General features: G+C 47.6%; 1 protein-coding gene across 4 annotated transcripts in view; it reads left to right on the forward strand.

Annotated features, from left to right (window-relative positions):
* Window positions 1-18,154, forward strand: part of Phc2 (polyhomeotic homolog 2) — a 107,146-nt gene that overhangs the window by 28,849 nt on the left and 60,143 nt on the right. The window contains exon 1 of one of the 4 annotated variants that reach the window (XM_036177750.1): window positions 10,834-10,941. The exons of 2 other annotated variants lie outside the window; for them this stretch is intronic. The gene's annotated coding sequence lies outside the window, so the exon portion shown is untranslated. Of the gene's footprint in view, window positions 1-10,833; window positions 10,942-18,154 lie in introns of those variants that run through there. One more of the 4 variants, XM_036177747.1, reaches the window with a different exon arrangement.

The following is an 18,154-nucleotide window of genomic DNA, read 5'->3' on the forward strand; positions in this document are numbered from 1 at the left end:
CGCGAAGATAAGGGATGGGAACTAATTGTATTGCTCCTTCTATGTAGGGTACCTGAATTGCCAGATGTGAGAGTTTGTCTCTAGTTTTTAGTTTTGTTGTTATGGTAGTTCTGGGTTTTGTTTTTGTTGTTGTTGTTGTTGTTGTTATTGTTGTTTTTGAGACAGGGTCTCACTTTGTAGCCCTGTCTAGCCTGGAACTTACTATGTAGACCAGGATGGTCTTGAACTCACAGACATCCACCTGCTTCTCCTCCCTTCCAAATGCTGAGAACAAAGGCATGCACTACCATGCCCTGCTATTCTTTTCCTTTTTTGAAACAAGAACATTTTACATTTGCTTCTTCCTGTTTTTAAGTTTAAAGTTATTTGCTCTCATTGTGTATGAGTGGGGGTGTTGGGGACTAGCTGACTCCATTCTGAATCCTGTGGCCTTGGCTCTGCATTTTCTATACCTGTGCTGGGGAGTGGGGTTACAGACCATCTGCCCTCACTGCCCCACCCTGCCCTGCTCTACTTTCTCTAAACTTTAGTGACTAAAGCATATGCTCTCACCTGATGTTCCTTTCTATCCCCTCAACTAGAAATACAAGCTTCATAGGAAGGAACCCCATTTTGTTCACCACTTCCCCTCTCATTTGAGAGAACCTGCCTGGCTCAGGGTTGTGATGGATGAATGAACAGCGGGGTAGAAGGGTTGTGACTGTCACCCCAAGGTGCAGGACCGCCGCAGTCTGCAGAGGAATGCAGTGTTCCAGAAAGTGTGATGTAGGGCTAACTGGGCATGGTGGAGCTGGGGAGTGGCTAGGGGACAGGAGCCTGTTCAGCCCTTGTGATGAGGGCCAAGAATAGTACACAGCAGCAAAAGGAAAATGGATGGTGCCAGGGCGTGGCTTAAATTGCCTTCGGATGGACTGCACTCAGTTGTGCCACACCCCCAATCCTCAACCTGCCACCCTGCCAGGCTGTGATGCCGGGACTCACATTAGTGGGCCTTCCACTCAGCCCTGTCTGTTTCTGCTTCCTTGTTCTTCCCATGTGCCCTTGATCAGCATCTTCCCTGAACAAAATGCCATGTCCGCTACTCACTTCTCAAGTAAACCGCCAGTGGCCCATGGTGTTGTTTTCCCTTATTGGTTTGGTATTTGAGACAAGATCTTGTAGTCTACCTGGCTTAGTATTCTCTATGCCCAGGTCAGCTTTGAACTCACAATAATCCTCTTGCCTCAGCTTCCCAAGGGCAGGGATTACAGGCATGCACCATGCACCCAGCCCAGCCCTGGGTTATACTTTAAATCCAGACTTTGGTTTGTAGTTTAAATCTGGGCATGGTGGTACATGCCTGTAACCCTACAACCAGGAAGCAGAGACAGGAGGTCTGCCTAAAGTCTGAGGCCAACCTGTGCTACACAGCAAGGCCCTGTCTACAAAGAATCCTCAACCCTCCCCCACCAAAAGATAAAAATAAAAAAGATGCAATGCCAGTTCTCTTTTCATTCCTCTCTTCTCCAACTCCCATCCCCCCATGCTGAGGGAAAGTTCAGAAGAACCCACTTTTAAAATGTATACACCACTCTAACCAACACACAACTAACATGTGTTGTATATGTGTAGACTATAAAATGATTAATATTTGGACTTGAGTCTTCAGACAGTTTTCCTAAGGATGTTACTTGTCTATCATCTTCTTAATTTTTGTTTTTTTAATCACTTTTTAAATATAGGGAACAATGGGGTGATGATTAGCAGGAATCTTAAAGGTACTTGTTAATAAAAACAAACCCAAGGCCAGGTATTGGGGTGAACACTGGAAGATCAGAGAAGCAGAACAAGCCACAGCCACCTCACCCTGCCAGTTCCTCAGCTGATCCTGTTTCCTCAGACTGGAAGCTTCTGAGTCGTCATCCAAATGAATCTCAGCTAAACTTCTTCTCAAAAGCCTAAAAGCTTAGCCAGCTCTAGTTCCTGGTTCTCATGCCTTCTATACCTTCTACTCTCTGCCATCGCTTCCTGGGATTAAAGGCTCTTGTTACCACACCTGGCTGTTTCCAGTGTGGCCTTGAACTCACAGAGATCCAAGAGGATCTCTACCTCCCAAGTGATAGGATTAAAGGCATGTGTGCCTCCATTTTCTAGCCTATATATCTAGTGGCTTTTCTGTTCTCTGACCCCAGATAAGTTTATTAGGGTGCACAATATTTTGGGGAACACAATATCACCACATGATGATTCATTGAATATCTCCTTTTCTAATACCAGCAACAATGGGCACCCTGAAGCACATTATTCCAGCTTAAATACTACCAGCCAACAGTATACCTTCCCATGTCAACATGTATGATTCTAACTAACACTGTTGCAGAATAGCCCATTGTGTATGTGCATGTGTATGTGTGTGCAGATGTTGTAGATATGTGTGTACAGATGTGTACGTGTGTGCAGATATGTGTTGCATGTGTGTGTGTGCAGGTGTGTATATGTGTGCAGATGTGTATATGTGCAGGTGTGTGCAGATGTGTGTGTGTGCAGATGTGTGTACGTGGATGTGTGTATGCAGATATGTATGTGCAGGTGTGCAGGTGTATGTGCGTGTGCACACACTCGCACATGCGTGTGTGTGTGTGTGTGTGTGTGTGTGTGTGTGTGTGTGCGCGCGCGCGCGAGACATAATAGCAGCATGAGCCCTACCTGTCTTGGGATACTGCTTCACCACCTGTTAAGAGACTTTAGGCCAGTTTCTTAATCTCAGTGATCTTATTTTCTTCATTCACAACATAGACAAAGTAACAGAGTTGGCTTGAGGATGAGATGATCTGTGGGAGCCTTGGAGCCTGCTGCTGCCCAGTGAGTGCTCAGTCAAGCTACACACTGTTCTCCTCCTCTCACATTGCTGTTAGTGTTTGGACTGGCGCCAAGTTTCTGCTGTGACAGTGTTGTAATGAGCATCCCCGTATATTTGTGGGGCTGTGGAAGGGCTCCGTAGGGAAGCCCTCACTGCTCACACATGCGTTCCACCCACACCCTGTGTGGAGCTGTGAGCAGTATCATTCATCTATGCTCCCAGCTCCTACAGCGAGGCAGGAGGCAGAGGCAGGTATACCCCAGAAGCTCGTGGTCCAGCTAGCCTGGTGTACACAACAATAAACAACAAAAATATCTTGTTTCAAATAAGGCGGAAACCAAGGAACAGCTCCCAAGGTGTACTTTGATCTCCATGCATGGACCACGACCTTTCCATGCCCCCCAACATAGACACACATACATATCATATATACACACATGCATATTATACAGGTACACATATGTGCACATGTGCCTGTGTGCATGTGTTAGTGCGTGCACACACACACAGTTTCATGTACTCTGTATCCTTTAATGTAAATTCCTGAAGAGGGGATTCTTAGGTCAAAGGACATATACCTACAAATGTTATTTATTGCCAGATTTCTCTTTAAAACTGGTATTACAAATCACACTTCTTACCAGCAGTTTAGGGAGCATATTACCCACCTCACCTCATCTCTGGCTACTAACACATTTCTAAACCGTTTCCATGCTCAGTTCTTTTGATTAGCTTCTCTTTAAATATCAGTAAAGCTACTGCTTCCACAGAGGTAGCATCTGTCTTTCTTCACAGTGATAAGCTCCTGCTTCCATCCCTTGCCTGTTTTCCTGTAAATCATCTGTTCATTGCTTTTTCCTGAGCACTCGACAACTGTTTTCAGAAACTTGGTGACTGTGAGTCAGGCATAACTCAGTTCGTTACACACACTATTTTGTAAACAGTGTAGAGCTTCTGCTTGCTTTCCTGTCTCGGTTTGTCTGGAGCATTCCCACCAACCCTTTCCCTGGGTCCTGTGCCTCTGTTGCTTATTCCCCTACCCCCTGCTCCCCCCCCCCCACTCCTCCCATCAGGCCAGCTTCTCTGCCAGACTCAGTGTCTGGTGTGATGGCCCCACTGTAGAAGTTCCAGGAGAAACTGAGTCACAGCCCTAAGACATAAACCACACACTGGATCTTTACACTTGGAAGGTAAGAATGCTTGAGCACATCTAAGCAGGTTCTGTGCATATATGTCCAAAGCAAGATGCTCAGGCCCGGCACAGAGGCCATATGGCTCCCCAGCTTGTGTAGCTGCTGTCGGGAACACTTAGAACTGGGCACAGGGCTGTCTGGTGCCCACTCACCTGCTCCTGGGAATTGTCCCAAATGGGAAGCGCAATGATCAGAATGTGATTGTAATACTGTGCTTTTGAGCTCAGTGTCTGAAATAACTCACATGCCTTGCGGGAGGGGCTGCTATGGTGTGGTGCAGTTAGTCCACACACAGCTGCTTCAAATCCCATGCTTCTTCAAGGGATGTGCATTCCTCTGGGGAAGAGAAGATCCAGGTGGTACAGTGTCTCACCCCAGGCACCCACACTGCTCTGCTGCACTGTTCACATGGTCCAACTGTGATAGGACCATTCATACATTCGTTCTCACAGTCTTGTCATGGCCACTGAAGGCAGACTGGCTTTTTTCCCTACCACCTGAGCAGCTCGAAGTGAGGCTGTCAAGATAACTGAATTTGCCCCCCAAACTCTTCATAGTCAGAGTCTGGGTACAGAGTCCTCCAGCCAGCTGTATGCACTATTGGGAGGCAGTTGTAGGAATCAGGTCTCTATCTTCATGTGCTTTCTAGTTCTGAAAGTGCCAGATAGTCCTGGAAGCCCTGGAAAATGGACTCAGAGGAGACCAGGCCCCTGGGGCAGCTGGTGTCCAGACACCATGGGCCATCAGACAGATCTGTGTGGCTGTCATCTGAGTGAGCCATTGCCCAGATGAAGAGGAAGTGTCCTTTGCTAAAGTTGTATCTGTTACTTGTGTTCTAGGCAGAGGATACTGTGGTGTGTAAGCCCAAACACTTTCTTAAAACATAGGCAACTTAGAAAATAAAGAAAAGCATGAGAAAATAAAAATTCTGAAGTAACACTGTTGCCCAAAGCAGCTTTTCTTAACATGTAGAATGGATGCCCTCAGCTAAGCTGTATATTAAGTAATGCATGTTTAGCAAACCGGGGTTGTGTTATGCATACTGTTTGTAGCAACCTTGATGCTAGTCTATTTTTACTGGTTATTTCAACTCCTTGGTGGGGGGAAGTGGGGATGGGGAGCTGTGAGTGAGTGAGTGTGTGTGTGTGTGTGTGTGTGTGTGTGTGTGTGTGTGTGTGTTTCTTCCTATGGGGTTGGGTGCACTCGAGTGTGAGTGCACTTATGGTGACAGAGGTCAGCCTCAGGCACCATCCACCTTGTTTGTCTTTTGTCTGTTAGTTTTTAAGTGCATTTTGGTGTTTTGTCATGGGTGTTGTGTCCCCTGGAACTGGAGTCAGACAGTTGTGAGCTGCCATGTGGATGCTGGGAATGGAACCCAGGTCCTCTGGAAGAGCATTGACTGTTCTTAACCACTGCTGAGCCATCTCTCCAGCCCCCCACTTTGTTTTTTGAAGCAGAGTCGATCACCTGGACCTGGTGCTCACCGATTAGGCTAGGCTAGTTGGCCAGTGAGCTCCAGGGATCCACACCCACTTCTGCCTCCCCATTTGTTGCACCAACATGCCCTGCATTTTTGTGAAAGGTGCCGGGAATTGAACTTGGGTCCTCATCCTTGCACAGTGAGCACTTTACCCACAGAGTGATCGCCGTGGCCCTTGACAGTTCCAACTCTGTAAAGCCCGTTGGTGTAAAGCCCGCTCCTCCCTTTCAGTGTGACCTTCTGGAGTAGAGGAAGGATGTAAGTAAAGCTTACACTTTATGTTACTGAACACTTTGCCAAGCATCCCCACCCCAGTGAGGAAGCCACCTACCCCCACTTCCCCGAGGAGCAGTGCCAGGGTTTATCTCTGCACCCAGCACCAAGTGTCCCCAGATTCCAGTGAGGCCTCTAGGTCCCTGTTGGTGGTTACAGCTGAACATAATGGCTTGATGGGCCCTGCTGAGTGTCAGGGCCCCAGGATAAGTGCTCCAAATACATTCACTCTCCATCTTTGCGGTGACCTAGGAAGCTGGGTGCTTGTACCCCTGTTCCACAAACCAAGAGAGACTGGAGCTCAGAGAAGCTCAGTGTTCAAGAGGACCCAGCTGGTGAGAGGCCAGGCAGATGTCCCAGGGCTGGCCTCCTGACCCCACACTAGAACACTAGAGCAGAGTGATGCCCTCCACTCCAGCCTTGGAGGCCAATTCTGTGGGGTTGCCTTATGTGGGGCTCCGTGGGAGGGATGCTGCCTCTGTCAGCAGGCAGAGCTTTCCTCTGCTCCAAAGCGGGATGGCTCTGAAGGAGTTCCCAGGGCAGCTACATGGGGAGGGGTGGAAGGAAGGCTTCTTCCATGGCCTCCTCTCTCCCTCCACAGAAGGCTCCCTGGCTGTGAACAGCACTTGGTGTCAGAAAGAGGACACCGGCCTTAACAGGCCACATCTATTTTCATTTACCTTCTGAAAGAAGATTAAGGAGAAAATTCAATTTTGCCTAATGCCTCCCCCCAAATGGCTAATTTATATGCTAATTAGCGAGATAGGGATCGATGAAACTGGTAATCAATATGATATCCCAGGCACCAGGAATGGAACTCATTTGAGGATACACCACTAGTGGAAATGAAGCAATTACGACAGAATACATGGGGCAGCTCGGGGAGCAGGGGCTCCACAGTGCACTTGACTGTGCTAGCTCCCCACTCAGGCCTCCCAACTCTTCCGCCCCATGAGAATCACTCTCCACTCAGACCCTTCATGGCGCCACATATGGACTTCTTCCTCTCCCGGGGCCAGACCCTGTACTGCCTCTGTGGCTGCTGGTGGGGGGTGGAGGTGCTGCAGGAAATGACAGTGTCTGAAGGACCAGAGGCGGGGCTAGATGAGCGAGCTCCCTGCGTCCTACCGCCAGGGCTGCCATGCCTGCTCAGCTTGTCATAAGGATTTTTATTCAGAGAGAAGTATACTAAGCACATTACTCAGATGCTTCAAAAAACTGTCTCGATTTCAAAGGTGTCACCTCACGAGGCCACATGTTAAATGACACTCGGAAGACCAGAGCAAAACAGTCCGTAGTTTCCACATGGCATAGCCTGACTCCAGGAAGTTATATTTCAGCCTGAGCATTGGTTGCAGGCTTCTGTGTAGGTCCTGGGGACTGAGGGGTGACTCCTGTCACCTCTGGAGATAGACGAGCCTAATGTTACTCAGTTCACACTCATCAACAAAGATTGCCCCAAATGTACTTTTCCCTGTGTCTGTTCAGTGGAATCACCTTGGAGATTTCCTTATGAAAATGTTTAGATGTACTGGAAAGTCTCAAAGCTTGTACAATGGACATTAGATGTATTTCTAGAGGTGCCCTATTTAATTCTACAACTAACATTTTACCAGATTAGCATCATTACTTAACTCCTTCAGCTGGGCGGTGGTGGCGCATGCCTTTAATCCCAGCACTCGGGAGGCAGAGCCAGGCGAATTTCTGTGAGTTAGAGGCCAGCCTGGGCTACCAAGTGAGATCCAGGAAAGGCACAAAGCTACATACACAGAGAAACCCTGTCTCGAAAAACAAACAAACAAATTATCCATCCTTCTATCCATTCATTGATGTCCCTTTTAAGGACATAGTTCAGCCAGGCTGGTGGCCCTTGCCTTTAATCCCAGCACTCGGAAGACAGAGGCAGGTGGGTCTCTGTGAGTTCAAGGCCAGGCTGGTCTACAAAGTGAGTTCTAGGACATCCAGGGCTACACAGAGAAACCCTGTGTGTGTGTGTGTGTGTGTGTGTGTAGAGAGAGAGAGAAGAAGAAGAAGAAGAAGAAGAAGAAGAAGAAGAAGAAGAAGAAGAAGAAGAAGAAGAAAAAGAAGAAGAAGAAGAGGAGGAGGAAGAAGAAGAAGAAGAAAGAAGAAAAGATATTTCAGCCAAGTTGCAGAACTCTGAGCACTTCGTCCCTGAACAGTTCAGCAGAGTTCAGGTTTTGGGGTTCTTTTCTTTTGAGGTGTATTTACATACGATGATACTCCACTCTGAAGAGCTTCATTCCCTAACCCCGACAGGCGCCTACACTGAGTGAAACAGACCTGGTCAGTACCACCCCAGACTCCCTGCACCTCACACTGTTTGCAGGAGTCCGCACTCTCTGATTTTTTTCTGCCATAGAGACTCATATAAATGGAACATCACTTCTTTTCTCCGTGTTGGCACATTCGAGATCCCCTCAAAACTAAAGTTTCCTGTGGTCACCCTAGCTGCTGTAGAGCATTAGAAGTTAACCCTCCTGGGAATTGTATCTTTGTGTCCATTTAATGATCATTACTAAACCCTTAACATATGTGTGTCCTTTCATTTGTGATAGTAGTTTTAGATAATTATTATCTCTATGTATGCTTGTGCATGGGAGCCAGTAGTGCGTGGGTGTCCAAGGAGGACAAATGTCCAATCACCTGGAGTTAGATCACCTAACATGAGTTCTGGAACTGATCTTGGGTCTTCTGGAAGAGCAATGCATGCTCTTAACCTCTGAACCATCTCCCCAGCACCTATTCTAGTATTCTTGGTCTTCTCCCATGTTGTGTAGATCAATGGTTTGTTCTTTGATGAATAGTGTTCCCTTGCATAAGTATACAAGATTGTGGTTGATGTCAATGAAGCTACTATGAACATAATTGGCCAAGACTTCCTATGAAAACCTGTTTTTATTTGCTTATGTCAATTTCTAGGATGGAATTTCTGGCTTACGGCATCATTCTGAGTGTTTCATTTTTGTAGGAAATTGAGCATTTCATGGAGAATAGAACCATGATTATGGAGGCTGGAAGGGCCTGGAGAGAGGGGGACAGAGTCGTGGTTTAGTGAGTACAAGAATCCAGGTAGAAGAAGGGGTTAAGTTCTGTGCCCCACAGCTTGGTAGGGTGACCGTAGTTAACAGTGGTTCATTCTCTGTTCCAAAATGCCTCAGAGAGAGAATTTTGAAGGTAAGAAACAGTACATATTTGAGGTGACAGTTCTACTAATCACCTTGATTTGGTGTGGACAGAACTTACACTGTACCCCATAAATGTGTATAATTATTACATGTCAACTACAAACTTTCAAAGTTGAAAGAAATTGCCAGTCTGTTTTCCAAAGTGAGTTGTGCTATTCCAAGAGGCTTTTTAAGAATTAATGCCCCCGAGGGCTGGAGAGACGGCTCAGAAGGCAAAGTGCCTGCACCCACATAAACCCTGCTGTGGTATGCATCTGTAAGCCAGTCTTGGGAGGTCAGATGTCAGAGACAGTCCATTGGCTAGCCAGCCTAGTAAATGGCTGTGTTCTGGGTTCATCAAGAAGCCCTGCCCAAGAAAACACAGGGTGAGGAGCAATAGAGGAAGACATTCAACTCAACCGCTAGCCTCCACATGCAGGCCCACACACAAGTATGGACACCCACATGTACATACACCACACATACTTACACACAAACATGCACACACACACAGGGGGGATTGCTGCCCCCCTCCCAAAAATTTATTTTTTATAAATTTTTTTTCCCAGAGCTGAGGGCCTAACCCAGGGCCTTGCCCTTGCTAGGCAAGCGCTCTACTACTGAGCTAAATCCCCAACCCCGAAAATTTGTTTTTTAAAAGGCTCATTTTGTTTTTGTGAGCGTTTTACCTGAATGTATATAAGTGCAGTACGTATGTGCCTGGTGCTGCCAGAAGAGGGCGCCAGACTCCCTGGAACTAGAGTTAAAGAGGGCTGGATGCCGCCATGTGGGTGCTGGGAGTCAAACCTGGGTCCTCTCTGTAAGAACAGCCAGTGCTCTTAGCTGCTGAGCCATGAATGAATGAGTGACTGAATGAGTGAATTGGTGGAGGGTGTCCAGGCCCAGGTGTTTCTGCTCTGGTCACCTGCAGGTTGGACAGTGGTGCCCTGAAGGCTCAGCATCTGAGCTAAGCGACAGCCTTTCATGTCATCACAGGTGGCTTTTTAAGACTTGTTTCACCTTTTACAGCAGCCTTCTGTGGCTGTCTCCTTTCTTTCTCTTTTACTTTTATAAGGTCTTAGGAGTGTTCTAGACTTACCGGGATCACAGCACAGACTTCACATCAAAAGACCTGCCTGTCGGTGCCTCGATTTGACACTCGACCTGTATGATTTGGGGCAAGTTACGCACTGAATTCCAGGGTTATGAGGACAAAAATACCTGACTCAGAATTTTCTAGAATTTGAGAACTAGGGTAAGAAAAGACGTTTCCACCAGCAAACAAAGGAGATACTTTGGTTCCAAAATCTGGCTGTGGATGGTGAGGCTGTGGACATGCAGACACTGGGGAGTTGTCACCACCCCTTTGGAGTACAGCAGTCTCTTGGACTGTGAATGTGTGAACATACATCCCTCCGTAGACAAACCCACTGCAAGAGACTGCTCTGCCTTGCCGGAAGCAAGCAAGGGGTCTCTGGGGTCAGTGTGCTCTGGGCCAGGTCATCAGCTTTGATCCAGGGTCGGGATGGCTGCTGCTCAGCCACTCTCCCAAGTTTTGGACTCCATGGCTGTCTCTGCAGAGCTACTTTTTCTGTACCAGGCAGAAGAGTAAGTGTGGAGATCAGATGGCCTGCACTCTCACACACGTGCCTGCTCCAATTGTCCCCTCTTTGGGTTGGTTGTGTTCTGTAATGTGTCCCCTGAGAAGACAGACTAAGCAGCCTGTGTTACCCTGCAATTTCTCCAAACTATTTGCATGAAATACTGCAGACAAAAAGCAAGGTCCCTGATTGGCTGTTGCTAGGTAACAACATAATCATCAGGAAATTAGGCTGTCCTCTCCCCCCCCCCCCAACCCAGAGTATGTGTGTGATTGCAGCGTTGTGCAGGAAGAGAGGGAGTGGAACAAAGAGAGATAAATGGGATGGTCTTGAAGGCGGGGACACCACAGCCACAAACCTGCACCCCACGGTAGGACAATCTGCTTTGGGTTGGGCCCTTTATGCAGTCAAGCCAATATTGGTCCATTTTCCTTTCTTTTCCCCCCCCTCTCTCTCTTTTGATTTTTTTTTTTTAATTTTTCTGTAAGAACGGTGAAGCTGGCAGGGCCCTGCAGACAGCACAGACAGAAGCTATGGGAGCAACTTCGACATTTGAAGTGATTTATAGGTGCAGAAGGTGGTGCCTCATGTGCGGATGACTGGGGGTGAACAAGGAATGTGTCTAGAAAGGAAGACTCCATTCGCATGGCTTTTAGAGTGTCTGCAAAAACCAGACCGTGGGAAAGTGCATGTGGATGCGGCATGTGGCAGAGAAAACAAGCATGCTGTGGAACGTGGAGGGGAGGTCTTCAAGCTGAAGTTTGGAGCTGTCTCTTGAACTCCACCAGTGGCCTGCTCAGCCAGGCAGTCCTCAGCCTGTCCCTCTGCCTGGTTAGACTTTCAGGTGGATGAGGGGTGTGTGTGCGTGTGTGTGTGTGTGTGTGTGTGTGTGTGTGTGTGTGTGTGTGTGCGTGTGTCTATGTGTGTGTATGTGTGCACACAACTGAAGCACCTAGTTCGTTTTCAAGATTGTGTCCAAGCATAGCAGTGGGTAGAGCCTGGCAAGGGTATACCATTCTTGGATGCGTCCGAGGTCTGATGTTAGTGCAGAGCACCTTTCTTTCCCTTCATGCTAACCCCAGGGGGCTTTCCCACCCCCCTTGCCTTGTCCTCCTTTTCAGTTCCCCAGCAATGACCCTGCCCTTCCACTAGACCCTCCAAAGCCTTGCTGCATACCTCATTGGCTTGCTACAACCCTAGGCGAGCTAATTGCCTTTTGCAATTCATTGTCTACCAGATTAATGACTTCTTGTGTGTGTGGATGCCCACAGTCCTCTGAGATGCATCTGTGTGCTCACTCTGGCTCCTTTCTCCCCGACCTCCCCTCTGAGCACCGCATCTGGGTTTGGTTTTGTGTTTGTTTGTTTGAAGAATCCTTTTCGTGTAAATGCTAACCTAGAAGTGCTGCTCTTAGTTCTCTAAGTGATCAAAGGATACAATCGTAGGCAGATCCATAGGGACTGTTTTGTGGGCGTGGCTTAAAAATATGCAAATATTTTAGAAACCAGACAGGATGAGAGCCAACATCCCAGACGCTGAAGGGAAGATCCTTCCAGACACGCCCCCCACAAAGCCTTGCCCAAGGAGGCTCAGAGCCTTCCTGAGAGGGAGAAGCCTCCCTTAGCTGCAGGACTCAACATCCCTCTCTGGTATCCAACAAAGCCTCTTGTCCCAGATGGTGGCTCCCCTTATCTCTCAGGTCTTGGTTCCTCATCTCAGCTTGCTCATGCAGTCTCTCTCTGTCTTGGCCCCTGGACAGCCACATCTGAACTCTGGGGGTGGGACTAGGCAGTGGTGTGACTTTCCAGGTGATGCTGATGCATGCTGAAATCTGAGAACGACTGTGGACCAGAAAGTTGGTGTTTTCATTTAGCTCCTAGATGACAGTAACCACCCAGAAAACTTCTGCTCTGAGACTAGCCGGGTGATGTGTAACAGCACGACCTCCATCTAAAGTGATCGATCCTTCATGGCTCCAATGTCCCTGAAAAACCCTGAACCAAAACTTGAGCCGATTGAACTAAAAGCTAGCTTACACACCTGTGGAGAGCCTTCGGCTGAATAACAAAACTCAGGCTTTTGAATGGAAGGCAGGCTGAAAGGAGATATACAGTAGAGACTGCGCGTGGACCTGGGAAGCTTAACTTACACACTACCTGGACCTTTGTAGGGAAAATGGCCTCACTTCCTAACCCCTGTTAAATTTATGGGTTCATCTTGTTTCTTGTCTTCCATGTTAATCTCCTCAAGAGCAGAGTCAATCACTTTTCCATCCAGTACCAAGTACATAAGGAATGTTTAATAAATAAGGAAAAGATGAATGAGTTAGTGAGTGAGTGAGCTGCTTAGATGGTCAATGAAAGAAATCAGCTTTCCTACTGGGCTACTTCTTGGCTGCCCCACCCATGAGATAGGAATGGTGATTGCCAACCCTGTAAGTGGATGGTGAGCTGAATCAGGGAGTTCATACTAATAGAAGTTTCCCTTTTCATTGTTAAGTAAAACCAGTTAGGTCTTGCCCTGTACCTTGAAAAACAAACACAGTATTAGCCTTTAAAGCATTCCTGTATGGCAGAGCAGAAACCGTAGACAGCGTGTTCAGGTGAGTTCCTGGAGTCTGGCAAAGGAGTCATATAACACCAGTGTTGGGGGAGCTCCTGAGGACACTACCCTGTGAACTACACCTCCCTAGACCACCCAGCTCTTCTCAGACTTCTTCATGGGGAGAAACAGGACCTCACAAGAAGCTGCCCCCTTCTGCTTCCTAACCATTCCAGTCTCCCTTCATTTTCATCTGGGAGACCTCAGTCATGACTAATTATGATTTATAACTATGAAAAAAGAAGTAGGGTAGAGTCAGACTTGACAAGAAAGGGTAGAATATTGATTCTACCCATTTGGATCCATTCTCCTGCAGAGAGTAGGCAGTGCTCCAGAGTATAGGAAGCCAGACATAACCTGGTGATCTGGTTAAAACAAAAAAAAAAAAAAACAGATGTGCTAAGAGAGGAAAAGCTGGTGGTCTCAGTAGATCACAGGCTTACTGGACATGTAGGAATGTTAATTGCAATTAAAGGCCATTATTTGGGACAAATGATGGTGAAGAGTCCCAAGAGGTGGATCTAAGAATTCTGAAATATCAATTTATTTGCTTAATTTTTAAAGATTTGCTTTTCAAAAAAAAGTATGTATATGTTTGTTTTGTTTGCATATGTGTTTGTGTACCATATGTGTGCCTGGTCCCCACAGAGGCCAGAAGAGGGTATCAAATCCCCAGGAAATGGAGTTACAATGTAAGCTGTCATGTGGGTGCTGGGAACAGAACCCAGGTCCTCGGGAAGAACAGGCAGTGCTTTTAAGCACTGAGCCATCTTCCCAGGCCCCCCCCCCTTTTAATTTTTGAGACAGGATCTCATGTATCACAGGTTGGCAACTCTATATAGCCAAGACAGTTGATGTAGTTCTGGGGTGTCAAACCCGGGGCTTTCTGCATGTTAGGCAAGTGTTCTACCAACTGAACCACGCCCTCTGCCCCCTGGAGTTGCTTTGTGATTCCAGGACTTGGTTGACTGGCATGAGATGTTGCTAGGGCCAAGCAGAGCAGGAGAAAGCCCCTTCACATGAATGTCCAAGTCTTTACCAAGTGGGCTAAACCAAAGTAGGAAGAGGCTGGAAGTACTGTGGGGAAGGAAACCCACATTTCAAGCTATCTGCCTGTTTGCAGTGTAATGTGCAGTAGCCTTTGTACAGTCCCCTTGAGAGCTGAAGACCCAGGCACTGTGTGAGAAGTAACCCTGAGAAGAACGCTTACTGAGCACTCTCCACTCTGGAATCAGACTATAGCAAGCACCAGGTGTGGAGTTAGAAACATAAGTGACTAGCTTCCCATCTCTCTTCTCTTTTCTCAGCCCATATATATTCACGAGAGTATTGTGACACTGTGTATGAGCACATGCATATGTGTGTGCATGCTCACACACACTCTTAAATGCTTTCAGTTTTATCTGGGACTGAAGGGACTGGGGGCGGGGTTGTTCATTTATTCTCTCTTTCTCTGTCTCTCTTCTTTTCTTTCCTTTATAAGAAAATGCCTAAAGCTGAGATGTGATGGCAAATGCTCTTAATCCCAACACTTGGGAGGCAGAGACAGATGGATCTCTGTGAGTTTCAGGACAGCCAAGACTATTACACAGAAAACCCTGTCTTGAAAAGAGAGAGAGAGAGAGAGGGAGGGAGGGAGGGAGGGAGGGAGGGAAGGGAAGGGAAGGGAAGGGAAGGGAAGGGAAGGGAAGGAAGGAAGGAAGGAAGGAAGGAAGGAAGGAAGGAAGGAAGGAAGGAAGGAAGAAAGAAAGAAAGAAAGAAAGAAAGAAAGAAAGAAAGAAAGAACACCTAGACTTTGGGGAGGGAGCCTTTGAGAGTCTGGTGGAAATCTGATGTCCAAGCCAGCCCTGAGAGTGTGCAGTCGCTCCCAGGGGCCAATCGCCTTGTCTGGGTCCTCTCTTTGCCACACTCAAGGCTCTGCTGCACAGATCTGGATGGGAGCTCCCCATTGGGGCTGTTCTGGAATGAGCTTTTGGTAGCTGGGTGATCTTAGGCTAGTGCCATTCTCTCTGTCTCTAACCACTGCTCTACAGCAATGCTGAGGAGCTGAAGCGGGCAAAGGACATGGAGTCCCTGTTGTGTGTTGTGCCTGGAGCTCTGCGTTTGGTTTGCCTTGCCTTCTGATTTTCCCAGTAACTCTTAGCAGTCAAAGTTATTAACATCATTTTACAGATGAGGAAACAGCCAGCAGAGAGAGAGGTTAGGTGACCTGTCCAGGGTGTCCCTGCTGGGACAGGGGCAGGAGTCCAACAGCCTCTTCTGACTAAGCAGCTCCTCCTCTTCCTTATATGGCGTCCTGCCTCTCTGACAAGATGTCCAGTGTGTGCGGACATTTGAGGAAGAAAGGCTGCCTCTGTCCCTTCTCTCCAAAGCACTGCTGGGCAGTCATTCGTTTTATATTGCTTTCGAATTCAGTTCCTGCAAGGGTCATGTGAATGATCATGTGACCAGCTTTACATGTATTCTGTGAGGATGCTTAGGAACAGAAAGAGCCCACAGATACTAACTAGACACTCCACAGTTGTTTCTCCAAGTGTGTTAGGGGGTGGGGAAGTGCAGCACCTGGGAGAGATGGCTTTGGCAGGTTTGCCCTGGACTGACCTCACTAGGATGCCCCCCCCCCCAAGACTGCCGCTGCTGGACAGAAGGCTGAGGAGCCAAGTTCCTAAGCACTGACTGGCCTATCCTGGAATAAGTAGAGGAGCTCGTGCGTCTGTATGTGAACTGGGTTCAAATCCCACACCTGCTGTTTGCTGGCTCTGTGGCCTCTGGGAAAAGTGATAAAATGACCCCTCTGCCAGGGTGTCACGAGGACTAAAATGGGATCATGCATCTTTAAGCTCCTGTCTCTAAGCAAGTGGCAAGAGCTGTCCCCTCACTGCCAGCCCTGGAACACTGGCCTCCCACCCAGGAGAAATACCTTGCACCCCACATGCATGACTTCAGAGGTGCCCATTTGCCCAGCAGCCTGTCTGTTCAGAGTCTGTTTACAGCCCTGACCCATTCACCTCCTCCTAGCAAAGCTTCGCTCCTGTGAGATCTGAGGTGGTGCCCCAGTGGTCACCGGGTACGCCAGCATAGTCCCTGATGTTTGCCTTCCTAGAATCGGCGAACTTGTCAGCCCCAAGGGCTATAAAACCTCAGGTGACAGTGCACGCCACTGGAGACTGCGCCGTGGTCCAGGGGTGGGTATGCCAGGAAGAGAAAGAAGGGCCGCTCAAAGTGTGCACACTAATGTGTGGGTCCTGGAACAGCTGTCCTGAAAGCCCGGAGATGGCCTGCTCCCCACTTGTAGGAAGGCAGCAGAGGCAGACTAGCCTGCCTGGGCTACTCTACACCAAGCCAGATCAAGGCCAAGTTGGAATCGCAGATCATGCAAGTTCTAGAATGCTAGGGGTGTGTGTTTGTGTGTGTGTGTGTATACATGTGTGTATGTTGGGTGCATGTGTGTATGCATGTGTGTGTGCATATGTGCATGTATGTGTATGCATGTGTGTACATACATCATAAGGAGATTCAATATGGAGAGATTCTTATAGTGGTATTTTATAGCCTCAGCTACTAAGATTTCTATGTTCAAGTCCAAAAAAATGTTTAACTTGACTAAGATACTTAAGAAAGAAATAACTGAGATCGTAGCATAAAGAATTTCCTCTAGGGGGCTAGAGAGATGGCTCAGCAGTTAAGAACAGTGGTTGCTCTTCCAGAGGAAGATTCCCAGCATCCACATCATGGCCAACAACTGTCCAAGTAGGAATCTGGCCCTCTTCTGGCCTCTGTGGGCACCAGGCACTCAAGTGGTGCACAGACAAATATGTAGGCAAAACACCCATACTCATAAATAAAAAACACAAAACAAACAAACAAGAAAACTTGACTCTAGCCAGACGTGGTGGTGTGCAGATCTATAAGTATTGCCACTCCAGAGACTGGCACAGAATGGTTGTAAGCTTGAAGCCTACCTGAGCTAGAGTGAATGCAAAACCAGCTTGGGGAGACAGCCTCAAAAAGCAAGCTGGGGATGGAGCTCAGGGGTCTAGCACCAGCCTGGTACAGGCAAGGCTTGGGACTTAATACCCAGTTGTACTGGGTACTTTACTACCCTCAAAACTTTATATTCTGTGGGTGTGGTGGTGCATGCCTTTGAACTGAGGCAGGTGGATCAGTCTCTGAGTTCAAGGCTATCCTGATCTAAACAGCAAATCCAAAGCCTACCTGGGCTACATACATAAGTGAGACCCTGTCTCAAAAAATGTGTACTCTTGCCCGGCGGTGGTGACGCATGCACACGGGAGGCAGAAGCAAGCAGATCTCTGTGAGTTCAAGACCAGCCTGGTCTACAGAGTGAGTTCTAGGAAAGGCTTCAAAGCTACACAGAGAAACCCTGTCTCAAAAAAAAAAAAAAAAAAAGTGTACTCTTTAAAACAAGCATGAAGTCTATGCTGCTACCCTGTCCATTTTGCAAAATCAGAAAATGAGGCAGAAAGAGGGCACTTTGGCCAGGGTGCATTTACATGCACTGTGCCTGTTTGCGCTCATTTAATGTCTCTACTCTCCGTTTCTGAACTCATAACATACTGAATTTGTGTAGTTTTTGTCTAAAAAATATTTCTGGGGTCTGTGCATTTTGGCTCGTTTTGGCAGTGTGTGAGGTGGGATGTTGTCTCTGCCTGTGCGGATGCTTCAAGCTCTGCTAACAGATGGTGTGGCTGGGGCTCAACCCTAGGCTGTCAGACTTTATCTCCTGTGTGTGCCTTTCACAGTAACCGGGTCTCCACAACCATCACTTCAACGCCTCTTTCCTGTTTCTCTTCTTACTCCTTTCCCAAGTTTATGTGCAATGGTCCTGTTTGTCGAATGAATCAGGACCAACAACTTTGAATAAATGTGTCCATGTTGACTCAGAGTTTCAAAGGTGTCAAGATCACAGAACAGTGACAAGGTGCTTTGGTGTCTTACCTGGATGAGAGCTCTCATCAAGA

Source organism: Onychomys torridus, chromosome 2, assembly GCF_903995425.1.
Source record: "Onychomys torridus chromosome 2, mOncTor1.1, whole genome shotgun sequence".
NCBI lineage: Eukaryota > Metazoa > Chordata > Mammalia > Rodentia > Cricetidae > Onychomys > Onychomys torridus.